At 32.6% G+C, this 8,644-nt stretch overlaps 1 pseudogene; it reads right to left on the reverse strand.

The window, feature by feature from the left end:
• Nucleotides 1–2,697: 2,697 nt before the first annotated feature.
• On the reverse strand, nucleotides 2,698–8,202 carry LOC129875740 (uncharacterized; annotated as a pseudogene).
• Between the last annotated feature and the right edge of the window lie 442 nt (nucleotides 8,203–8,644).

Genomic DNA, 8,644 nt, shown 5'->3' on the forward strand with positions numbered 1-8,644 from the left:
GCAGCCCCACCAATTTTCAGCACGTTAAGGAGCTCCGAAGTCAATTTTCAGCAAGGTAAGGTTTGATTCTCTGTCCCACATTTGGTTAAGTGTTTAAGCATGTTATGGATGTGTAAATATGATTTGTAGACATGAAAATATGTATGTCACCACTGAAGGAGGCTGCAAGTCGTGTAGGGACTATTTTGGTGTATTCTAGTCAACTTAAAGTTTAACTAGTGTCGTTGTTATTGTGGGGTTGTATTGGGAGTTGTTTTGTAGTGTTGAAGGGATGGAAACGTGTCTAAATATAGGTATAATTTCTTCTGTTTGCATCCACATCACATTCCATTTCGTGTGGTTTAAGATTTTACGAAATAAAGATTGAAAACCGTATTTTGAAGTCGTAGTTTGAGCGGGTTGTTTGGGACTTGTTTTGTGTAATGTTGAACTTGTTTAGTTATATATGAGATGCATGTTTGTTTTGTTTGTTGGCTATCGTAATTAGGGATGTAATTGGAAATTCGGATAGGGCATGTTATAGGGGAGGTGCTGCCCGATTTCCGTTAACTCCTTGACTAATTAAGGGACTAGTCGAGAAAGGCGAACCAGGGAATAGTTCCTATAGATATTTGAATACGAATGTAGGAATTCGAGGGTCGAAGTTTATTAATATGAGTATTATTTTCATGTCAAATAGGTTCAGGGGACGACGAGACAAGCATAGTTAAAAGGAATCTATAAGAGGTATGTAAGGACTATCTCTCCCTTGGTTTGGCATGTTTCAAATGTATGTAAAGCCCATCCCTTTTCTTTTTGGCATGTCCTTGATATAGGTTACAAACGATGTGTATATGAAGCTTAGGATAACTTTATTCATAAGCTTCGAGCACGACTCACGACTCTTAGCCATGTATGAATGTTAAAACTCTAAAGGCGGTCGAGCCACTACTCTCGAGATTTTTATGTGTTGAATTGTAAGTGGAGATATAAGCTCTTATTCCTAAGGACCCTACAATAAAAAATGTCCTCGGTTCCATAAGCTGTTGGGCACTTCCTTGATACATATTTCTGGTTCACTTGTAGCTGTTAAGCCCCTTAAAGAAGTTAAGCTCCTATTCCTCAAGTCTTCTATACAATTGAATAGTGATTTTACCATATGATTATGATATTATTCAAATGTTTTAAAGTTTTACTGATGTTATTATTCAATGACCTATGATCATTGTCCATGAATCTTCTCACATACTTAGTCCATTCCATGTACTAACACATATTTTTTACCTACATTGTATTATAATGTAGGGTCCGACAATCATCCCACACCTTCCACTCGTGGCTAGAGTTTGAGCACTTGTCCTCATTATTGGTGAGTCATCTTGATTCGAGGACGAGACAATTTTCTTTTCAATGTTCTAGTGACTTTCCTCTTATATATATTGGATGAGCTAGCATCACGACCCAATTCCTCGATTCATGATGGGGCCTACTATAACCCACCAGTAGGCAAGTCAATCCATATCCCGGAACTATAAGAAATAGGATGTAAGAGCAGAAAACCAACATTCACCTAAAAACTATAATATAATAACAGGAATCACAAATGAAAGAGCGGAAGCAAGCCAAAACTATACACAAATAAAATATCTCTCCCAGAACCTAGAAGTCACATGTACAGAACTACTAACAAAATGAATACAAGTCCAAAAGGTGTACCATAGAAATAAGACTGTCTCAAAAAACAAAAAATAGGTCAATATATATACAAAAGGAGACGGATAAATCCAAGACACCATGTGCTCACACTCGCCTCCAAACTAGACTACAGCTGGTTTGAGATAAATGTTGATAGCTGGTGCTTGGACTTCATGATGTGAAGAATTCTTAAAATGAATGGTGAGTTTAAGTTAGGTGTACCCGTGAACAAAAAAAACAAAACTTATTTGAAGAAATACAATACTAAACCAGGTAAGTATAGAATTAAAAGGCAAAGAAAAGAAGGCAAGATACACAATCAGTGTTGTTAAACTCTGCAATGTCTCATGAAAAAGAAAGGTAAATTTAAATTCCGGCAGATTTTCAAAACATCAAATAAAGGGAAAATTCAAAAATTGAAGAAATTTATAAACAGAAATCCTACTTAACAACAGTGACACATCTAACTAAGATCATAGATGTATACAGAATATACAATTGAAAAATGGTGGGTATTTCACTTTTTTTTCTTCTTTGCGGCAGATTAGCCTCACTGAATTCATGGTTACTTTTAGCATCGGAATTGTAAAATCAGTGATGTACTAATACAAACAAAACTTACTTTGATTTACAAATAGACACAAATATTTTACATAAATAGTTATAGAGACAAATCACACCACGTGGATCAAAAGGTAATATTGATATAATCTGATTTCCTCTAACAACAAAAATGAGTTACAAGTTGGTAGACTGGACCAACTAAATAGGATATCGAGACAAATCAGACCACATGGATCCAAAGGAAAACATTTGATTTCCTTAAATAAAAAACAATGAGCTACTAGTTTGTCGATAGGACTTTGCTCAATGTAATCATTCATCTGCAACATTGACACAGTTTTAAAATTATGAAGTGGAATAATAATAATAACAATAATAATCTCTGCTCATCATTTTTTATTAACACTATTTGTCCTGGCCAATATGTTGTTGAAGATGCCGAGCATGATTCTTTCCTATCTAATGTGTCTCCATCACCTTTTCAGAGAAGGTCCCTATTTTGCATGTGTCACACCAAAACTTGAACTCCTCATTGTTTTGTTTTTCATGAGATGTATTCTTTCTCAAGTCATTTGCACTGTCATCAATCAACAAGGATGGTGCATCGTTATCGTTCATACCTGTTGATCCTTCCTCTGATTTCTTCCCTGATATCACATCATCACAAGGAAGTTCCACAAGGTGGATAAATTTTAGTTTCTTTGGTGAAAGACCAATGTAGCAGTTTTTCTCATCCTCCTTGTGTTTGTGTTTTTTTGTATCTTATGTGTCTCCATCTCCTTTTCAGAAAAAGTCCCTATTTTGCATGTGTCACACCAAAACTTGAACTCCCTATTTTTTTGCTTTTCATGAGCGATGTTCTTTCTCACATCATCTGCACTGTCATCTATCAACAAGGATGGTGGATCATTATCGTTTGGAATTGATGATCCTTCCTCTGATTTCTTTCCTGATATCAGATCATCGCAAGGACGTTCCACTAGCTGGATGAATTTTGATTTTTTTGGAAGAAGACCAATGTTGCAGTTTTTATCGTCCTTCTGTTCTCTAAAAGCAGTCTCCTTGCGTTTGTGTTTTTTTTCTTGGAAGTGGACATTCAACCCATCTTAATTTGTAGTCCATACCTGAAAAAGTGCACAACTCCACTCGTAATATTTTTTACTAGAGTACAACCTAATGAAGTCTTTTCAGCAACCTCTTCAGTTAGGGTTACAGCTTTCCATTTTGCTCCAAAGAAAATTGTGTCTGACGTAACCTGCATTGTCAACACCAAAAGAAGAACTTCTCAGAAATTTAAATGCCTCATAAATGTTTTACTTATCTGAAAGCATATTGACGATTTCATAAATATTAAATGAATGTATAAAAAGCAACAGTAGTTTGTACTAAAAGAAGGAATAATGGCCTGTGGAAAGGAACCTACACTTGTTCATTTACGGGCCGAAAGCATGTTTTGGAGGACAATAAAATGAAATCATCATCTCTCCTGATTCAGATCGATCAGGCCAATCCTCAGTTATATAATAATATATCTCGTTGCCATTGATAACATTTCGTTTCTGACTGTTATCTAGTCCATGAAATTATTTCCTAGGTTTCGTTGCTCAATTTAGAGATGACTTAACTTGTAATGATATAATATATTTAAATAGCATTCTGGTTGTGTAAGCTAGTCACCCAAACCAAGTATGAGAGTAATACGAACGGAGTACCTAAAGGAAGAAAATCAGGGAATCTAGGCATCTTTTATAGAATCGAAACACATATACTTTCTACAGAATAACTATTGGGTTTTAAAGGTGTGAATGGGAAATAAAAGGTTGTGACGTTTATGAAAGGTTGCGCCTTTTCTAAAGGGTTGTGACCGTTTCAAAAGGTTGTGACTTTTCGAAAGGTTATGACTTTTCCAAAAAGTTGTGACTTTTTTGAAGAGTTGCGACTTTTCTAAAAGGTTGTGACTTTTGCGAAGGGTTGTGAATTTTTCAATAAGCCACCAGAAGCACATGTTCTCAATACTCTTTTTTGTCTATAAATAGAGAATTTTTCTCTCATTTTTGAACATTGAATTTCTCCCTCTTCTGCATATATTTTCTTACAAATAAAGCTGAGTCTTTGTGTAATTTTGTTGCTGCTTTTGAGTTCGCTGAAATTATTGAAGTTTGAGGTACCGCTACTTTTTTAATAGTTTATCCATGTTATCTTGGGAGGTAATAATCCATAACCTCGGGGACAGTGAGGGGATTAAATTCCTTAAGGACAAATAATGCATTTTGTGGACTCGAATACTATTATATGTTTTCATCTTTATTGTTTCTAGTGTGCTAACTTTTATGCAGGTTTAACAGCTTACGGAATTTAATAGTTTTTTCTGTATCTGAGATTTTGGGATTGGGGAACGACAGATCTTAGAAGTCATTGTCATGATATTTATATAATTTTGCTATACCTAAGTAAGTACATTATGAAGGAATATTAGATATGAAACTAGAAAGTAGTAATTTTTTCCTTACCATAACCTTGATCAAATTAAAGATGATTAAGTTAAATAATGTGTTATTGTCATAATAGTTTTCACAAACTATTTTCAAAGGTTTCTTATTTGTTTTGATAAAATTGGGTAGAGAAATACTTTTGTGTATATATTACATCCAATATTAGGTATATTTCAAGGATCTTAATCCAAGAATGTAGATGGCAAGACATTTTTTTCATAAAAAAAAGTTTAATATTCGATTTAAAGAATATAAAAACTTCATCGAATATTAAATTTGTTCAAAAAAGAGAAAATATTATTTGGTTTGACTACGTGGAAGCTCTATAGAATTTAACATTCATAGATTTGAAGTAAGTCCTACAAACTTGGTAATAAGGGAAAGGTTTTAGAAAAGAAAATCATATCCTTATGATTTTCTAGTTCTATTTTGGATACTGAAATTTGTGCAGTTTTCTACTCCATGTGAAATTCAATTGTGTCTGATGTTTGGAGACTAAAATCATTTGATTTTCTACTTCTTTGGTTTGAAGAATATAAAAATTTTACCGAGTAAATCAGACTATGCATTTGATTTGAAGAATATAAAAACTTCACTAATTTATTAAACACTCTGTTAGAATGAATATTCTGACTTGAAGAGTATAAAAACTTAGTCAAGAATATAAAGGGTAAACGATTTGAAGAATATAAAAACTTCATTGATAACTAAAAACAATGTTGTATTTTTGGTTTCTGGAGATTAAAACCTCTTTGTTTTCTACTTAATCTGAATTTGAAATTGATTTGAAGTCATAAAAACTTCATCAGCATTCAAAGTTTATTCAGTAGACGATTTGAAGAATATAAAAACTTCATTGTTAAGTAGAAACAAGTCGTACAAAGATGCAGTCTTTAGTATTAGTATTTTAAATACTAAGTGGTCTGTCTAATTGTGACAGAAGGGAAAAACACATATTAGTGACATAAAATTAGTGATTTTGTCCCTGCAATGGATGCCTCTATGAATTAAATTTTGACAATAGGTAAAGATTCTCAAAGGAAATGGAAGCACTACAATTCTTTTGTAGAATATAATCTTTAAAAGAGGTTTTATGTTGCCAATATGTATTTTGATAGTATACATTTGAAAGAATGAGAAAATAAATATGTGAAAAATTATTTTTAAATACTTGAAAAATATTTTTGAGATCATATTTAAAATGTGGGGGTTCTTTGCTTGTGATAAAGATAAAATTAGACTTGGTGTATAATTTAAATGTGGAAGCACAAGATATGAAATTGAATGACATTCTTGTATTATATTAGACCCACAAAATTCTAAAGTTTTGTAATTGACATATCCCAAACGTTCATGCCATAAATAATTTGGCTCAAGCAAGTAAGAAAGCTCATAAATACCCTTTGTGAGGTTAACATTTTCCTACAAATATTTTGTTCTTAGTTATTATAGCTTTGTCAAATACAAATATTATTTAAAGTCAACACCTTGTTAGATGTCCTTTTAAAGATGACCTTTCCATAACTTTCAATTTTGGTTGTTGCAGAATTATCCATGAACATAATCTTATCGAGTCCAATATGAGCGTATGAACCAAATGCTTCTTTATAACACAAAAGATGACAGATGATATTTTTTAAAACCAACATTCATGTCTATACAAATAATTGTATTTTAGTAGACATCTATTTTCATGAGAGATAAAAACATTTTAAGTAACACTTTTTCATAAGAGAACACAACTCTTTTGAACAAGTATATATATTTAATTTGGTAGTTTCATACTAGTAATATCATATTATATATTAGTAAAAGAGAAATTCAACGGCCAAAATATACTTCTTCGGTCACTTTGGGCCTTTTTTATATATTTTGTATCGTATTTACATATTTATAAATTATCCTGACCTTTTTCGTTATATTAGTGTTGCTTCTACCTTTTTATGCTATTATTTATTTATTTAAATTGAGATTTGACTTCCGTTTTGAGTTGGGTTAGGCTTGCTTACTCGAGAGTTATAGTGGGCTCTATCATGGCCCAAATTTGGTTCGTGACTCGGTCATATGATGGCCCAACCTATTCCTATACTATTCATTTGTCGTTAGTTTTTGCTGGACTGAAAGATGCTTCCATCTGACCATGGTTTTGGAGGTATTGTATGAACGACTCTATATTCATTGCTATTTCATATATACTCTGTATACTCTAAGATTCTCCAACCAAAATATCATCTTCTCCATTATTTGAGGAGGTGGCTATGGACATATTATTAGAAAATTCCATACCCATGTTCTTCATTAAATCTTTCTTTACTTCCTCCAAAAATGCCGCAATAAGGTCTGTCTTTTAGAGAACTACTTTCTTCATTTGAAGCTTCCTGGATATTATCCTAAATGGACTAATACCATCCTGTCCTTTTGGGTGGATTCGGTTTGGCCCTTGCTAATAGATACATTGATGGAGTCCAAAATCTCTTCTCCATACAAGTGACCTTCTGCATCCTTCTGAACTAATTTACTCAAGAACTTAGTATGAAATTTCCTTTTTAAACACGGAAGTCCTTCATTGGTGTTATGAACCTCAATTGTCCACTTCATGATCCAAGGAATTAAAAATTCCATAGAGATATACATTAATGATATCCCTTAAGAATACATATCACTTTGTTGTAATTTCATCAATTTTGGTGAAATATCCACCGACTCAGCATATAATTTCTTATAATTTTTTGGAAGAATTTTTAGAAATGGTCCATATAAGGTCCGCCATTGGCAAAACTAATTCAAAATCGGTTGTTTAAAAACATGAGCACAAATCTTTATTAACCAAGAGTACTTCCTATTAACATTTTTGTATAAAAGAGCTTTATTAAAGTTTTCTATATACTCCCAATAGTTAAATTTGACCATAATTATTTTTGATCTGGGTGAGTATACTCTCGTTCTTTCATAGTACTAATACTCCATTCTTTAGTAGTAAAAATCTTTTTAATTATTATTTCTGAAAAGTTATAAACTTTTTTTGTAAAAGAGGGATAGAAATGCTAAAATTCAGTTGACCCCATCGAAAAAGTATAATCTCGTTGTGCATCTTATATTTATAAGTAGCAACAGCATATGATGCTATATCGAAATATCTAGTCATAATCAACCAAGCATAATCTTTCCTTTGAAGATCTCTGTTCTATAGAAGAAGTATTACTTCATCTTTTGCATTCTTATGAAAGACTTCAGTATTTTCTCCTGCCTCATCATTGACAATTTCAGAGTAAGATGGAGAGTTATCACCCTGATTTTGTTTGGATTTCATAAACTCCATGAATTCTTTATACATTGGGTGATTAGCATTCACCCTGAAACACCCGTAGATGTTCCTATGATATTTGAGGCTATCAGCCTCTGGTACCAACTTGGGCCAGGATATTACATCTTCCCAAATTTTTCCTTCCTCTATTAGAGAAGGAACCTCCATGTGTCCAACTTGTCCTCACTCCTGCAATCATCCGATAAATAATTATGAATTGAGATATTCTCTAATAAGGATATCAGGAAGACTATTATTAGTTCCTTTTTTATAACATATCTCAAAATCAAATGGCGCTAGTAAAGCTTTCCATCTTGCAAACATTTGTTTAGAGACATCATGCTTAACATCCTTATTAAAGATGAATTTAACAGCCTGACAATCAATTTTTATAATAAACTTTTTATTATATAAATCACCTTGGAACTTTAAAACACTTTTGACAATAGCCATTATTTCTTTGGTTACTGTAGCTTAATTCTTTTTTACTATTTGTCCATTTTCCGGAGTAGAACTGGATGATATACTCTTGGTACTTATTAGGAGAGAGATGTTTTAATATTCCTCCATAACCAATATCAAATGCATCTGTCTCTACAATCTTTTGCCA

Source organism: Solanum dulcamara, chromosome 12 (genome assembly GCF_947179165.1).
Source record: "Solanum dulcamara chromosome 12, daSolDulc1.2, whole genome shotgun sequence".
NCBI lineage: Eukaryota > Viridiplantae > Streptophyta > Magnoliopsida > Solanales > Solanaceae > Solanum > Solanum dulcamara.